The 18,052-nt window shown below is 33.6% G+C and overlaps 1 protein-coding gene across 2 annotated transcripts in view; it reads left to right on the top strand.

Annotated features, from left to right (window-relative positions):
- The first annotated feature begins 14,077 nt into the window (after positions 1-14,077).
- LOC114338637 (maternal protein pumilio-like) overlaps positions 14,078-18,052 on the top strand; it is a 443,967-nt gene continuing 439,992 nt past the window's right edge. For both annotated transcript variants that reach the window (XM_050644229.1, XM_050644222.1), the window contains exon 1: positions 14,078-14,382. The gene's annotated coding sequence lies outside the window, so the exon portion shown is untranslated. The remainder of the gene's footprint in view (positions 14,383-18,052) is intronic.

Raw genomic sequence — 18,052 nt, 5'->3', positions numbered from 1 at the left:
GTATTCAGTGTTATGGTGGAGTTTTCAAGTGTATCCAAGTTTCTGGAGATGATCATGAATTTGGTCTTTTTGGTATTAATCTCTAATCCCATTCTCTTACTGTATTCTCCGGTTATAGCAAAGAATACTAACACGTGGGTGTGTTAGTATTCTTTGGTTATAGTGACAAGTTGTTGAAGATCGACTATGTTGTCACCAGGGGCGTGCGGTGAAATTTGCAACAGGGGAAGCAATTTATAAAAAATTGTAAAAGCACCTATTTATAATGTCTATTTATCAATTCTTCTACCATTTTTCGAAAACTCGTCTATAACTTCCGTGTACAAACGTGAATATTGTGACATTTCTTTAACCAGATTATTTTTAAAAACATGAAGAGAAGTATCCATTCTCAAATGTGGTCTCGAGGTAACGAAGTACGAAAACTCAAAGAAGTACCACAAAATGTATATGTATATTAAAAGGTCATACCAGGACGCCTTTCGGCTCTTCACGAGCCATCATCAGCTTAAAAATACAGGAACAAAGACAAAGGACTGACCAGACCAGGAAGGAGAAAGAACCCACTAGTTTACATTATGTATGGTTCGCAAGATGGTTCCTCCCAACGTGAAAGTCTTACAAGAATTTCTTAAATTTTTATATTCAAATTACAACATAATGTCTATATAACTTATAAAAGATATAATAATGAAGTCTATAGAACCATAGATAATGTAAACTAGTGGATTCTTTCTCCTTCCTGATCTAGTCAGTCCTTTGTCTTTGTTCCTGTATTTTTAAACTGATGATGGCTCGTGAAGAGCCGAAACGAATCCTTGTATGACCTTTTAATATATACATTTTGTGGTACTTCTGTGAGTTTTCCTAGTTCGTTAGATTATTTTTAATTGAAAAAAAAACAAGTTAAATCCCTAATAAAAGGTATACATATTAAAAATTCCCTTTCCTGATCATATAGGTGCAGTCGATCATTCTACAAGAGACGTGAGAGAGGTGTTTTCACAACTCGAGGAAGAAACAGGTAGTCTGGGCCAGTGGCGTACTGAGCATGGTTCCGCGGGCTCCGCGGAACCAGGGCCCGGGCCCCGCTGGGGTCCGCTCTAGTGTGCTCTTTGCTTTTTTTTCTAATTTGATGGGGACATTTTGCACTACACAAGTACACAATAGAAAATGTAACTTCTTAATAAATTTTTATTTTTGTGTAGGTACTTATAAATTAAAACGAAGAATACCTATTTATAAAAAAAATGAAAACAAAATTTATTATTAGACACAAGGAAAACTTTTGGAAGGTCCTGTACTTGTTTTATCTACTAAAAGTTACTAGAACCCAATTTCTGGTTTCAACACATGTAAAGAATTACCGCCTGTAGGTACCTTCTAACTCAAAAACTTATATTTATATTAGCACGTTTCATAGATTAGTCGTAAACTAGAAAGTTGTAAAATTTTGCAAATTGACACAGTCATTGCAAGTTTTATACTTGTATTGAGGAGTGTTTTAAAAATACCTAATCCCAAAACAATAAACTCGGCGAAAAATCCTTCTTTTGTTTGTATTTATAGCATCATCATTCTTTACTTTTACTTTTAAGTAATAATTCTTGATACCTGAAATTTGCATTCTAATACAGTCGAACCCGCTTATTGGAATAGCCTTCGTGCCAAGCAAAATTATTCCTATAACAGGGATATTTTAATAACCGATCATATGTGCATAGTAAACACGTTTTGGGACCTCAAATTTTTATTCCTTAAACCGAGATATTCCTTTAACAGGTATTCTAATAAGCGGGTTCGACTGTATTCATTTTTTAAAAGCTGTTTTAGTTATTCGACATCAATGTTTTTAATTATGACTGGAGATTTAGATGTAGAAAATTTTTGATTTTCATTATTTGTAAAAACTGTTGGAGTAAAGTAATCAATAATTATGTTAGTATGAAAAACGATAGGATTAATTTATTGTTTTAAATTAGCTGAGTTTTTATAAATGATGATTTATATTTAATGTTTATTAAAAACTTTTAATATACAATGTGTGTTTTTATTGGGAGGGGGCCCGCATTACTGGGGGGCGGCGGATTAATGGGGAGGCCGCATCCCAACTGGAACCAGGGCCCGCGGATCTATCAATACGCTACTGGTCTGGGCCTTCGAATAAGTGAAAAGAACACGAAATACATGCTAGCAACCAAAAATCTAAGATCAAGAGTTAGGCAGAACATAACTATTAATTATCGGTTAACAGAATCCTGACTCTTGGTCGAAATTTATTTTATTTATTTTGTCATTCCCCGTTAGAGGACAGTCTAACCACAATATACTGCATATATTTTAATAGATGCAGTTCTTCTTCGTCTCGAGTTGATTCAATTCAGTCTACTTGCAATAGCCTCTTCGATAAAGGGTAGAGACCCAGAAACACTGTGTCAGAGGATGGCAAGAGACTCGAATTGAATCAAAACGAAAACGATTATTTTCTTTTTCTTTTTCATGCTTTACTCGGTTTAGAGTACAAAATGACCAAGTGTTCTTAAGGTATTCTGAGACGCATTGTTGGAGAAGCTCCTCCTAGCGGCGCCACTTGATACTATCGTATCTCGGTTAACAGAATCCTGACTCTTGGTCGAAATTTATTTTATTTATTTTGTCATTCCCCGTTAGAGGACAGTCTAACCACAATATACTGCAGATATTTTAATAGATGCAGTTCTTCTTCGTCTCGAGTTGATTCAATTCAGTCTACTTGCAATAGCCTCTTCGATAAAGGGTAGAGACCCAGAAACACTGTGTCAGAGGATGGCAAGAGACTCGAATTGAATCAAAACGAAAACGATTATTTTCTTTTTCTTTTTCATGCTTTACTCGGTTTAGAGTACAAAATGACCAAGTGTTCTTAAGGTATTCTGAGACGCATTGTTGGAGAAGCTCCTCCTAGCGGCGCCGCTTGATACTATTGTATCTCGGTTAACAGAATCCTGACTCTTGGTCGAAATTTATTTTATTTATTTTGTCATTCCCCGTTAGAGGACAGTCTAACCACAATATACTGCAGATATTTTAATAGATGCAGTTCTTCTTCGTCTCGAGTTGATTCAATTCAGTCTACTTGCAATAGCCTCTTCGATAAAGGGTAGAGACCCAGAAACACTGTGTCAGAGGATGGCAAGAGACTCGAATTGAATCAAAACGAAAACGATTATTTTCTTTTTCTATAACTATTAATGACCACAACTTCGAAGTAGTCAAAGAGTAAATATCTAGGAACGGTAATCACAGATGACAATCACATTGTAAAAAGAGGTCTTAGCAAGGATAGCAGCGTGGAATAGAGCATTATACTCCCTATCATCATTACTAAGATTTAAGCTGCTAAAAAAACAATCTAAATTAAGACTATACAGCCAATTATTCGCCCAATTTTTAAATATGGAAGTGAAACTTAGACTCAACATCAGTGGGAAATAAATCTTCTTCAGATGCAAATCCACTAATGGATGTTAGCGATCGCATTTTTCATTAACTCTCTGTTTCTTGCAAAATGTATCAGAGATTGATTGTCGTTAATCCCTGTCCATTCCCTTATGTTTCAGAGCCATGACATTTTCTTCCGTCCCATTCCTCTCTTGCCTTAAATTTTACCCTCAAATATAGTTGGAGAAACTGGTATTTTTCATTTCGCATGGTGCCACCTTGATACACAGTTTTCCTTTTCTTGATGGTTTCGAAAAGTTGGCGTTCTTGGTTGATTTTTTTAAGGACATCTACATTTGTGACTTGTGATTCGCTGTCCATGGTATCTTTAGGATATGGCGATAAAGCCACATTTCAAAAACTTCTAATCTGTTTATATCTCTCGTTTTGAGTGTCCAGCCCTCTACGCCATATAGCAGCACCGACCATATGTAGCACTTTGTAAACCTTAGTCTCAGTTAGTGATGTAAAATTTCCGGGAAGATTAGAACGCCGGAAAGTTTCCGGAAACTTTCCGGGAATATTGGAAAGTTTCGGAAACTTATGGAAATATTGAATTTTTATTAAAATTATTGTAATAAATTATACAAATTAGTGGTTAGGTTTACTTATTGTTGTTGTATTCCGACTAGAGAAACAATTGATCTGTTAAAAATTAAATCTCTAAAAATACATTTAAAATTTATTTAACTTAGAATTCCTTCCCTCTCGTCTTCACTGCAGCATCCATTTGACTTGCAAATTGTAGAAGTCTTGGAGGTGTCACCAGGAAAGTGTACCAATAAGTTTTCAATTTAAAAATCTTTTAGTAATATTTTTAATATTTTCAATATTAATAATTTACTATTAGGATTGAAAACTACTTCGTCTTTCAATGCCAGATGGCGCTAGCCACCTACTATCATCACTTCAGTTGCAATGGGTGGGAAAACCTCTCGATGCAAATCAGTTAAAATATAGAGAACAGTGCCTACGTTCTTTCCGATGAAGGCTCCAATAAGAGCCGAAAATCGCGATTCAAGGGACTGGACTGCACTCCGTATTCTAATTGAAAAGTAAGATTGTTTAGCCTTCGCATTGCAACTGAATAAAAATGGTATACATTTTTATTTTATTTAACTTAATTTAAAAAATATGAATATTTGTTATTAGTCTTTATTTAATTATAATTAAAACTAAAAAAGTAATTTAAAAAAAATATTAAAATAAAAAAGTTAACATTACAATAAACAAACCAAAATTGATTATATAGGAACTTACTTCCGGTAATCTGTATTCCTATATAGTATTAAAGCAGGAACTTTTATCTTAACGAATAATAACAGAAGAAACTACAAAATTCTTAGGAATGGCCAAGAATTAGCTGGACTCTGTATTATGAAGAGAATATAATGAAGAGTCTCTCTCCGTCTCGCTTAATCTTTCATTTTCTGATATGGATCTAGACTAGAGTCTTGCCCTGGTTCCAACAGATGAGAAAGAATCTCATCACATACCATTTTTCCGTGTTTATGGTTTTTTAGGAGTTTTTCATTATGAGCTATGATACGTTAACTTCCCTGCTCTATCTATAGTCAGTCTATGTCTCCTTTTACTAGTTATGAAATGAAAGAGTATGTGCTATAACTACGCTCTGTTTCGGCGTAGGAAGCTGGTAACCCCAGTATTGTAATTGCCTAATCTTTTCAGTTTTGGTGCACATTCCTTGTCACCAGCTTATACAATCTACTGATCGTGCTGAAAGCCAAATAAAATCCATTGACCAAAGGTCTGCTTTTTCACAGAACGTTGTTAGTTCTGTAAAAATATTTTCTTTTTTGTCAATAAACTTGGGATGATTGGTTATTATCTTGTCTATACACTGCATAGCTAATATATTATGCTCTTCACCAGTGAGGCTTTGACCTGTTAAAGAAGAATCAGGTAAGTTTGCAGCATAGTGCAAAGGTTTCACTGCCATTCTTTTTCTATTTTCTAATTTAGATAAGCATTTCTTTTCTGCAGACTTACTGATTGGAAGTAATGGAATATACTCGATAAAAATAGCCTGTAGCCTTAAATACCTGGACAACCTGGGATATTTGAAACATATTGCCTTCGAATAAAGTACCTAATTCATTTCACAATTGGTGTTAGCACAACTGCTACTATTTGCAACTTTATCCAAAATATTTCATCATCCATGCAGTTCTGTTTAACATTCCGTGAACATTTAAAATTTTCTCCCTCTATGACCACAAGTATCGCTAAATCACTTTTAGATGCAATACTTAATGTTATTTATACAATTAAGGATTGAATCCCATCTAGTTTTTCTCTTTATTTATTATTTCACTTTTGAAATATTGCTCTTTATACCACCAAATCACTCCCAAATCATGATTTACAATGTATATACATTGTAAACCCCAAATCATGATTTGCAAAGTTTATACATTGTAAATTGTAAATCATGATTTAGGAGTACTCCTTGTAACATTCAACGTGTCTTGGTTTGTTTATTTCTAGTACATCTTTATTGTGATTTTAGTATAGCTTTAGGTATTTTTATACTAAATTAACAATCAAGATGCAGTATAAATAAACAAACCAAGACACGTTAAATGCTACTAGGAGCACTCCCGAATCATAATTTACAATGTATATAGGGTGAGCCAGATAACTGGCCTATTAGAAATATCTCGAGAACTAAAGGCAACAGAATCATGAAAATTGGAATAAAGGGGTTTTGAAGGATGATCTATTAAACTTAAATATTTTCATCTCTTTGCAACTTCCGGTTATACCGGAAGTTGCTTATAACTTCGTTTTTTTAAATAGGACACCCTCTATATTTTTACGTTTTTGGATTCTCTTCGATGTTTTCTTTCTTAAAATATGAGGTTTTGTAATATTATACAGGGTATTTTAAAAGATAATTACGTTTTTTTTATTAATTTCGTAGCAATATTCACACCCTGTAGAATTGTAGTAGTTTGACATCTAAAACTCTACTTACGTTCAAATGATTTTGAATATACTCTACTATTGTTAAGAATCATTAGTATAGCTAAATTTTTAATTTTAGTATACAGGGTTGGTCGAAATTCGGAATGAGTATTTTCTGAGTTTTCTTAAATGGAACACCCTGTATTTTTGTATTGTAGTGAAATGATATTTTATAATACTTTTTTATTTCTTAAGCATTCCCTATACCTAACTGCTTTAATTTGTGAGGTATTGGTGATTCAAGCTAAACATTAATTGCAACAAAAAATACGTAAAATTTTGGTTGGCCGTGAAAATACTCAATCCCAAATAATTTTTTAGAAATAAATACATATTAATCCAGACTGGTCCTTAAAATTACCAATAATGGTTTAGCTATCAAAATACCTACGTAGTTAAGATTGTTGGTGCGATTAACAATTAAGCACAAATTAAAGCAGTTAGGTATAGGGAATGCTTAAGAAATAAAAAAGTACCATAAAATATCATTTCATTACAATACTAAAATACAGGGTGTTCCATTTAAGAAAACTCAGAAAATACTCATTCCGAGTTTCGACCAACCCTGTATACTAAAATTAAAAATTTAGCTATACTAATGATTCTTAACAATAGTAGAGTATATTAAAAATCATTTGAACGTAAGTAGAGTTTTAGATGTCAAACTACTACAATTCTACGGGGTGTTAATTTTGCTACGAAATTAATAAATAAACGTAATTATCTTTTAAAATACGCTGTATAATATTACAAAACCTCATATTTTAAGAAAGAAGACATCGAAGAGAATCCCAAAATGTAAAAATATACAGGGTGTCCCCTTTAAAAAAACGAAGTTATAAGCAACTTCCGGTATAACCGGAAGTTGCAAAGAGATGAAAATATTTTCATTTAATAGATCATCCTTCAAAACCCATTTATTCCAATTTTCATGATTCTGTTGCCTTTAGCTCTCGAGATATTTCTAATAGGCCCTTTATTTGCCTCACCCTGTATACATTGTAAATCCCAAATCATGATTTCCAGAGTTTATACATTGTAAATTATGATTCGGGAGTGCTCCTAGTAGCATTTAACGTGTCTTGGTTTGTTTATTTATACTGCACCTTGATTGTAAATTTAGTATAGGTAGTATAAAATGAATGAAGGTAATGTTCAAAACAATGTTCCTTTTGTAATTGGCAGTGGTGTTCGCCGGTCGTGTGAATTAAATAGTGCTACTTCCATGTAAATTCAAATTACGTCACCGACTCTTATGTCCAAAAGGCTCTTGGAAATATTCTCAAAAATTCTTGGAAATAGTCTCAAAACTTCTCGGAAATATTATGGAAAGTTCTCGGAAACATTCTTGAAAGTTGTCGGAAATATTTTCGAGAATTTTCCATTGAAAGTTTCCGGGAATATTCGCGGTCGGGAGAATATTTCCATTTTTTATAGGCGAATATTCTCGGAAACTTTCCAATGTTCGCGAATATTCGCTTGGAAATATTCTCGACTCACATCCCTAGTCTCAGTTGAAGATCGAACTCTGAACAGGTCAGTACCTTCCTGAATTTTACGAAAGCTTGTCGAGCTTGCTCAATGCGACATTTCACTTCCCTGTTCGATGCCCAGTCTTTTCAGGTATTTATATTTGCTCACTCTTTCAATGAACTTGGTATTCAGTGTTATGGTGGAGTTTTCAAGTGTATCAAAGTTTCTGGAGATGATCATGAATTTGGTCTTTTTGGTATTAATCTCTAATCCTTTTCGCTTACTGTATTCTCCGATTATAGTGACAAGTTGTTGAATATCGACTATGTTGTCACAAATTAAGACCACATCATCAGCATATCGTATGTTGTTGATCAATACTCCATTCACTTTGATTCCCATCTCTATATCTTCCAAAGACTCTTGAAATATGGCTTCCACATAAATGTTAAACAAAAGAGGGGAAAGCACACATCCCTGTCGAACACCTCTTCTTATATGTATAGGTTTGGATATAAAATTAAAATTGTCTATTTTTAATTGTGCCGTCTGATACCAGTCTAAGTTTTTAATGCATCTTATGTATTTTTGTCTCACAATACAACTATTTGGGAACTATAATCAATAAGTCGTGGGTCAATATTCAAGAGATTAAATGTCGCATCGGAAAGGCAAAGAGTGCATTCTTGACTATGAGCTCTGTGTTCAAGAGCCATGACATCATTCTAAAAACAAAAATAAGGCTCCTTAAATGTTACGTGTACTCAGTGCTTCTATACGGAGTAGAAACGTGGACATTGAAGGCGGAAACTCTATCGAAACTTCAAGCTTTTGAGCTATGGTTGTACAGAAGGATCCTGAAGATACCATGGACAGACAAAGTCACCAATGAAGAAGTACTACGGAGGATGAACACAACCGCAGATTTAGTCAACATCGTGAAGGGACATAAGCTGCAGTTCTTAAAGCATATAATGAGAAATCAAGGCAGATACGAGCTACTCCAGTGCATTTTACAAGGTAAAATTCAAGGAAAAATAGCCCCAGGTAGAAGAAGAATATCCTGGCTTGCTAACCTGAGAGCATGGTATAGAAAGACCTCAACACAACTATTCCGTATAGCAACTAACAAAGTCATCATAGCCAGAATGATCGCCAACGTTCGGAACGGACAGGCACCCTAAGAAAAAGATGTCTTTTTGGTCTTTATCAAGTTTCTTCTTGAGGATCTGCATTAACTTGTATTGTACACGATCAAACGTTTTTTCGTAATCTAAAAAGCATAGGAACATGCCCTTCCTCTGATCGTAACAATTTTGGACCAGCACCCGTGTTGCTACTATTGCTTCTCTTGTTCCTAAATCTTGCCTAAACTTCAACTGAGAATCACTGATGTTACATTCACATTTTTTGATAATCTTTGATGTAGTATTTTTAAGAATATCTTTAAAGTGTAACTCATCAGGCTTACGAGTGTGTGATCCTCCCATATTTTTGCATTGGCTTTCTTGGGTAAGGGAATAAATATAGAGCGTAACGACCACTGTTGAGGATAGCAACCAGTTTCATAAATAAAATTAAATATTTTATGTAGTGCTGAAATTCCCCTTTCATCCAGTAGTTTGTGTATTTCTGAAGGGATTTCATCTGGTCCAGGTGCCTTATTGTTTTCTGAATTTAATATTGCCTTTTATATTTCCTCTTTAGTGATTGAAGCTTGAAGGGCCAGTCAGCTAATCGTCTGTATAAACTTCACTTATGGGTCTTTGGTCTTGGAAGAGCTCCTGGATATAGTTTTTCCATATATCAAGTTTCTGCTTTGCATCCAGCACTATCTGGTTTTCCTTATTAACTGTGGTAGTTGGTCTTCGTTTTTTGTATATTCCAGCAGTCTCCTTAAGCTTTTTATGTAAATTGCGATCGTCGTGCTGTCGTTGTAAATGTTCTAGATCGATACATTGTGGCTTAAGCCATTCATTTTTTGCTATTCTTATCTTTGCTTTTGTTTTGCCTGTTAATGTTTTTATACATATTGCTGCCATCTTGGTCATTCTCATTCTTGCGTCGTCGTCGTTCATCCATTAGTGATAGTATTTCTTCTGGCATCCATATTTGCTTCTTGTTCTTTGGTTTGTATCTTAAGTTGTTTTTCATGATGTCTGTTACAGCACCTGTAATCGTATTCCATGTTGGTGTTCGGTGTTGGATCTTTGGCAATGTTTGTCGTCAATATTTGAATTTGTATGTTTATTGCATTGCATATTTCGGCTTGTATCATTAGATCTTTCAGTTTATTCAATGCTATCTGTTGTTGAGTTTCAGGTTTCTTCTTGCATGAGAGAGAAAGAGATCTTTATGACAGCTAACAGCCACTAATAGTACGTGGTCAGAAGGCATATCTGCTCCAAGATATCTGCAATCTCTTTTGACAGTTGTGCTGAATCTACCGTTGATAAGAATGAAGTTTATCTGATTTCTTATTATGTTATTATGAGCTCTATCGGCAGTAGATTTCCAAGTATAAAGGCGAAGGGGGTGGAGTTGGAACCATGTGTTGGTAACTCTCATCACGTTTTCTTCCTGACAAAATTGTATAAGTCAGTCGCCCCTTTCGTTTATTTTTCCAAGACCGTAAGACCTGGTAATAATATTATGAAAATAATATTCTATAATCTTTAATTTATTTTCGTTTAATTTCCAGTAGTCATCACAGATGCGAGAGGTGCCATTATCCTTTTTAGGCATACTAATCACCGGTCTATTGTAAGGTAATTTTCTGCTGTGGATACCTGCTGTGAGCATTTCCAGAACTTCCTGGAACACTATTTGTCGTGGAGAACTTGTATGGCTTTATAGTCGGAGAGATAGAAGCGGATTTTGCTCGTGATAAGTAGTATGGAAAAACTATACGGGGATATGTTGAATTAGTTATGTACATGACTTTCCCCAACGGGCGGAAACCAGAGTGGGGGACAAGGGTAGTTTTAAGGGGTCAAAGTCGCGGTTTTTATTATTTTTTTTTTGTGAAGTTCATGATCGAGATACCAAAATTTGGGGATCGAGATACGTGCACCAAAATTTGAGAATAAGTAGGTCATGACGTAACTAAGCAAAATCTCTAGGGGCGGAACGCTGCTTGGGGGAAAAATGGTTGGGGACAGCGGTGAATGTAAAAATTATAAGGTGTTTTTTGTAACCTTAGTGATTGAGATAGTGCACCAAAATATGGGATGGGCGTCACGAAAAACTCCTTATAATTTTTATATTCACCCCTGACCCATCCCTTTGTCCCCAACGCAGCGTTCCGCCCCTGGAGATTTTACTTAGTTATACTAGTCATGATCTACTTATTCCCAAATTTTGGTGCATTTTCTCGATCATGAATGTTACAAAAAACCTCTTATAATTTTTATATTCACCCCTGCCCCCACCCCTTTGTCCCCCACGCAGCAGTTTATAGACTCATAGACTCATAGAGTGTTTTATGTTTTTGCGATTTCCCGAATACTAGGTTTTTAACTTTTGATGTCTCTGGATCCTTAGACGATAGACAAATTTTTACAGTAGTAGTAGATAGTTGTAGATAGATAATATCAAGTCCCGCGTAAAGTTTTATTGAAAAATATACAAAAACAAGTAAAATAAAAAATAAAATCTAAACTTTTTTTGAGTTTTTTTGAGTTTTTTTCTTGTAAGAGTATTTTAAAAAAAATTTAAAATAAATGTTTCTTTCACTCTAACTTTACAAAAATCTACGCGGCACTAAAAAATACATGTACCTACATAGTTTAAAATAAAAAAAAATAGGTATTCATAATGGACCAAGAGTCCAACGTCGGAAAAAAAATTATTTTAAGACAACTGGTTCTATAATATATTATTCCCTATCGTCGTCAACACAAGAAAAACTCGTAACTCCATTTTCCTTAATTTTTCAGGAGAGCCTAAAAACAGTAACATTAGAAGAACATGTAACTCCAACATGAGTTCATAAAATAAAATATGGAAAACCATGTTACTCCAGCAATAGTTTAAAGCAACAAAAATCCCTTTATTTTTAAATCGTACTAAAAACATTTATTACCCAAATCAACTAACTTTATCTTACTTCCTTACAGATGTAAAATTACTTAAAAACTTCTATTTCACTCCAAAAAACAAATCAAATCAACGGCAATAATCACTTCACTGATTTTGACAGAAAATGCGCGGGAGTTGCGTGTTTTACTAACATAATTTTTTGACAAGGGGAGATACCTGCTTTTCTAGTATGTATACATTTTAAAATTAGAAATCTATATTTAAATGACGTATTATTTGTCGGATGGCTAGAATAGGCGATTTGCTAATGGATGGCAGTAAAATCTCATTTTAAGTAAAAATTGGAGTTACGCGGTTTTCTTGTGTCGACGACGCTATGTTTCCTCGAACACCGTACTGGCCATCTGGCTGCTGATACAGGCTGCGTTCATTACTGCACATTTGTACAGGTAAACATATCGAATTTAAAATTATTGTAAGACGAAAAATTATTTTGTCATTACTTTTTAAACATTATTAGAAATATGAACTATAATTGCCAGACAGGTTTGTGGTTTAAAAAGTAATGACAAAAAAATGTTTCGTCCTAAAATAATTTAAATTCAATATACAGGGTGATTGATGAGTGTGATAAAGCTCAGTAGATCCGCTATCGCTATAGTAATAGATAGCAATAAAAGTTGATAACAAAAATTGTAGCCAACTTTCAGATTTACATTACGAAATTAGTTAGAATGTTACAGGGTGTTCGATAACATAGTGGCAAACCAAAATTATGTTTTTTTTAAATGGAACACCCTATATTTTATTTTATATTCGAAATTCTCTTAACTTTCCCATCACAGAAATATAAAGGTTTGTTATGTTATATAGGGCTTTTACAAAGTTATAACCAATTTTTTATGAAAAACGTAACAAGTTCAGCTCCCTGTATAAATAAAAATAAGCACAGCAGCAATGGTTTATTGGTGCTATATTTTTTTGTTGATTGTCAAAATTTATAAAAATGGTTGATATTGCTAATTTTCCTTATATCGAATACAGGGTGAGTAAAAATGCAAGTACATTCTTTTCTCAGAAATTTTAAATGGAACACCCTGTATTTTATATCACCATCGAAAAGTATTATTACCGTACTTTAATTTTTGTGAAATACTCCCTATGCCTAAATTTTCTAGTTTTCGAGATATTTTCATTTTTCTGAGCAAGTTATTAATTAAGGTGTTCTATTTAATTACTGAGAAAATAATATACTTGCGTTTTGACTCATCCTGTATTCGATATAAAAAAATTAGCAATATCAACCATTTTTATAAATTTTGACAATCAACAAAAAAATATGGCACCAATAAATAATTGCTGTTGTGCTTATTTTTATTTATACAAGGAGCTGAACTTATTACGATTTTCGTAGAACATTGGTTATACCTTTGTAAATACCCTGTATAACATAACAAACCTTTATATTTTTGTGATGGAGAAGTTAACAGGATTTCGAATATAAAATAAAATATAGGGTGTTCCATTTAAAAAAAAAACATAAGTTTGGTCTGCCACTATGATATCGAACACCCTGTAACATTCTAACTAATTTTGTAATGTGAAGCTCAAGTTGGCTACAAGTTTTGTTATTAACTTTTATTGCTATCTATTACTATAGCGGATCTACTAAGCTTTATCACACTAATCAATCACCCTGATTTTGTATTTACCTGTACAGGTGTGCTGCGAAGTAATAAACGCAACCTGTATCTGCAGCCAGATGGCCGGTACGGTGTTCGAGGAAGCATAGGGAACAATATATGAAAGAATCAGCGGTCTTAAAATAGTTTCTCGAAAACATTGCTAGCTCTTAGACCATAAGTGCTTTGATTACAGAGCTATGTGACATAATGTTAATAGTATCGTTAAATGGGACATGGGACTTTGGGTGCCTTTAACAATTTTGACACTTTTTTTAATAATGTTTAAAAATATAATCAGATTTCAACTAGTGTAATGGTGGTCATCTAAGGTTATACATCAAGTTAGTATTCAATGTATTACGGGTTGCGTCTTGCGCCACCAAAAAGAACAGCAGTTTCATGCTGCGCGCGCAATACTTCAAGATGGCGAGAGAGCTTATAAATTGCTGTCATTTTTAAATCTATAAAATTCATCCTGTATAAATGGCGTAAATTGCGAATCTTGTATTTATTGTAAATTGTAAATAGTTAATTGTATAGTTAGTGATAATATTTTGTGTTGTGAATTGAAGAAATAGTGTACAAATTGTGCTTTCAAATAGTGTTTGTGTACAGTGGAAAATATCTCAACAAAGCCGACGCCGAAGTAAAGATCGTAGAAAATTGCAAGAAATACTTTTTGTTGATGCTAGTACTGGCTCCTGACCAGCAATAGGTGAGTTAATAGTGGCTGCAAACCTCGCAATTTGTGCTGCCAGCTAAATAATCCCTCCGATAATCTTTGTGTTATTGATAGTTGTCAAAACGCCATTATTTTGTTTAGTACCGGGAATAACGAAATGTCAAGTCACAAATAAACGTCACAATATTCGTATTTTGCCTTGAGGTGGGTCTCAAATCAAAATTTAACAAATATTTTTAATTTAGATATCAAAAACTTTTAAATATCTAAAATTATACATATACAAAAAGTGTAGTGAATTTGACAGATGGCAATATTGTTTTTCCACTAGCAGAGCCTAAGCTACTTGATTATTTATAATATTATTGATTATCGGGTACAAAATTTATTCTAAAATGTTGATTTCTTAGTTTTCAGTCAATATTTATATTTCAAAATAAACTGCTAGGTCTATACATCAAATTGTTTTCGTGGAATACACAATGAGTTGTTGACAAATAATTGTTTATTTTAAATATCAAATTATCTTATATACGAGACAGTTCAGTTGCTTTGCATACACAGTTTATGTTCTTGAGACATACCTAGGGTACATTAAATATGATAAACTTTTCATTTACAATCTACATTACCCACTACTGGTAAATCAAAAAGGACCTATCCACTTCAGTTATTAAATAATATAAATCTCTGTTAAAATAATTTTTTGCATTAATAATTCAATAATCCTTCTGAACTGATAGGGTCAGGGTACCTCTGTAAATTTTGTTCATTTTACATTTTGAGGTTAGAATATTGTTTGTTATTTTAGAATGAAAAACAATCCCACTTAAGACAAATCACCCTAAAAGTTAATAATCTTCATCTTTTTCCTCTTTATAAGGAATTTTGCTGGTTCATTGGGGGATTGATTCCTCTATGGAAGATTGTCACTCCATATTTAGCGCTGTAGGTTGATACTTCTTCTACTGATAGGTGAAATATATCTTGCTGTTTTGACTACACTTGTCTCCCCATTCTGCTTATGTTGTTATTCGTTTTTTTTTAGTGTCCATTCGTTTATACCCTGTACATTACATTGTATTCTATTGTCTTCACTCTTCCTTCAATCTCTCAGTGCAATATCATGCAGTTCTTCTCGGTACTCTCATCTCTGCTGTTTCCAGCAGTCTTTGTGTTGTGGCTGTATTGGGTCTTGTTTCTGATGTATTGTCATTATTGGTATTACACGGGTTTTATAAATTTTTGACTTCATCTCAGTGTTAATATGTTGGTTTCGTCATATAGCGTTATTAAGACATTCTGCCAGTCTATTTATTTGATTTTTGTAGGTACTTGATATCCCACTTCTTTGTCCAGGTCTCCATAACTTGACAAAGTAATTCCAAGGTATTTTTATTTCCATTACAAGCCGACAAGAGAGAACTGGTGGCTGACCTTCTCGTATTGTGTATTTCTCGCTGTGTATTTTCGCTCAAGGTCACGCGCCAGCTCTGGCCTGTCAGATTGTACTTGTTCAATAGGACTTTTCGTTCACAGTCATTTGTTTCGAGCTTCTGTCATTTATTTATTTATTTATTAACGGGCCTTGCCCACTTTTAGTACAATAATTCTAACGTGCTATGTACTAAGAGTATAAGTCATAAAAAAGATTTTTCGGGATTCTTCTATATTTTGAATTATATAATTAATAGGTATTACTAAAGTAGAAAGTAAAATAGTTAATTACTAATTTATTAATCATATTTCGTCACCATTTTCATATTTAATTGTAATAGTTATTTCATCAGTGGTAAAAAAGACTTTGAAAAGTCCTAATAAAAAATTTTCATTTTTGACTTATACTCTTAATACATAGCACTCTAGAATTTACAGTTTAAAGACCTTAATAGAATTAGTCAAATAATAAACTCTTAATATAAAAACAATCTAAAAACAGTCTAAAAAGTGCTTAGAAAAATAAAGTTAAAGTTAAAATAATAAAACAATACAACATTGATATATAAAACTGACAGGTACAAAATCATTAGTTACACGTTATTACAATATATCACATTGAAAGATTTATATCACAATTTGCTTCAACAGGCTCACAAATTTACTATAGCTTTCATTAAAAAAATCCAAACTATCAGCATAACAGTTAGCCATTCGTGACACTCTAGGTCAGAGGTCGGCAACGTTTTTAATGTAAAGAGTGAAATACTAAATTAAAAATTCATGGCGGGCGCCAACTATTTTTTGACCTAACAAATATATAAATATAAATGTATAAAAAATATACGTTTTGAATTTTTTTGTCTAAATTAACAATAGTTTAAGGACGCATTAAAATTTATTGAAGGGCGCAGTGGCGCCCGCGGGCGCCTCGTTGCCGACCTCTGCTCTAGGTATATAAGAATTAAGGCCAACATTGGTATGGCTGATGAAATACGTTAACTGATCTGGTGTTTCTTAATGGAACTGAAAACAACATTGTGGAAATCAATGAAGGACAGTCAATCATGCTATTAATGAGTTTAAAAAATATTTTGAGATCTGCCTGATCCCTCCTCACTTTTAATGTAGGCAGGGAAAACTTATCTTGTAATAATGCAAAATCATATGAAAATTCATTTACACGAGGTATATTGGATTTATATGCTAGGTATCTAAGGAATTTTCTCTGCACCTGTTCAATTCTGTGAATGTGTGAAGTATAATGGGGGCTCCAAACTGAAGAACAATATTCCAATAAAGGCCTGACAAGACTACAGTACAGCACTCTAATAGCATTAATACTCCTAAAGTCATGTGTGCTTCTCTTAATAAATCCAAGCATCATAAGTGCTCTAGAAACTGTGATGTCAATGTGATTGACAAAAGAGAGTGTGGAGTCCATTGTGACTCCAAGATCCCTAATAGATGAGACTTGGGACAATGGTGTTCCTTTAATACTATATTCAAAATTAATTTTATTAAGTTTTTTGGTAAAAGTTATGGAGTTGCACTTAGTGATGTTTAGATCCATGGCATTACTCTCACACCACTCATCCAGTCTGGCCAGATCTGATTGAAGTTTAAGACAGTCCTCTGGGGAGGATATTTTGAGGTAGCATTTCAGGTCATGTGCAAAACACAAGAATTCAGCAAATCTAAAACAGTCCGAAATATCATTGACAAATAATACAAATAATAAGGGTCCCATGTGAGAATGTCCCTTCTACTCCGGAAGGGGTGGGAATATTTTTAGACATGTAATTATTTACCTTTACAGTTTGACATCTTTCAGTTAGATAACTGGCTAGCCATTCCAATAATGTTCCCTGAATACCAGTAGTTTCTAGTTTGTTGAGCAAGATTTTGTGGTTTACCCTGTCGAATGCCTTGGAAAAATCTATGTAGATCACGTCATGTGTCACATAATATTAATATATCTATGTCATACGTTATTGGCATATACCGATGATACAAACCAAAGACGTATGACATAGATATACAGTAGAACCCCGCAAATCCGAACTAATTGGGGGGACAGCCTGTTCGGATTCTGAAAAGTTCGGATTATCCGAAAGTTAGCCTAACTAATAATTCAAAGCTTTCATCGTCGTTGATTTTGAGTCGCAAAACGTTCTTGCAAGAGTGTGGACAATATTTTTGGACTTAAGTTGACTGCAAGAGGACCGACATAAGTTTATAATTTAACCTTTATAAGCAGTACGTA

The sequence above is a fragment of the Diabrotica virgifera genome, chromosome 1 (assembly GCF_917563875.1).
Source record: "Diabrotica virgifera virgifera chromosome 1, PGI_DIABVI_V3a".
NCBI classification, from domain to species: Eukaryota; Metazoa; Arthropoda; class Insecta; order Coleoptera; family Chrysomelidae; genus Diabrotica; species Diabrotica virgifera.
Note: the sequence above shows the minus strand (reverse complement) of the source record. Positions and strands in the feature narration are given on the sequence as shown.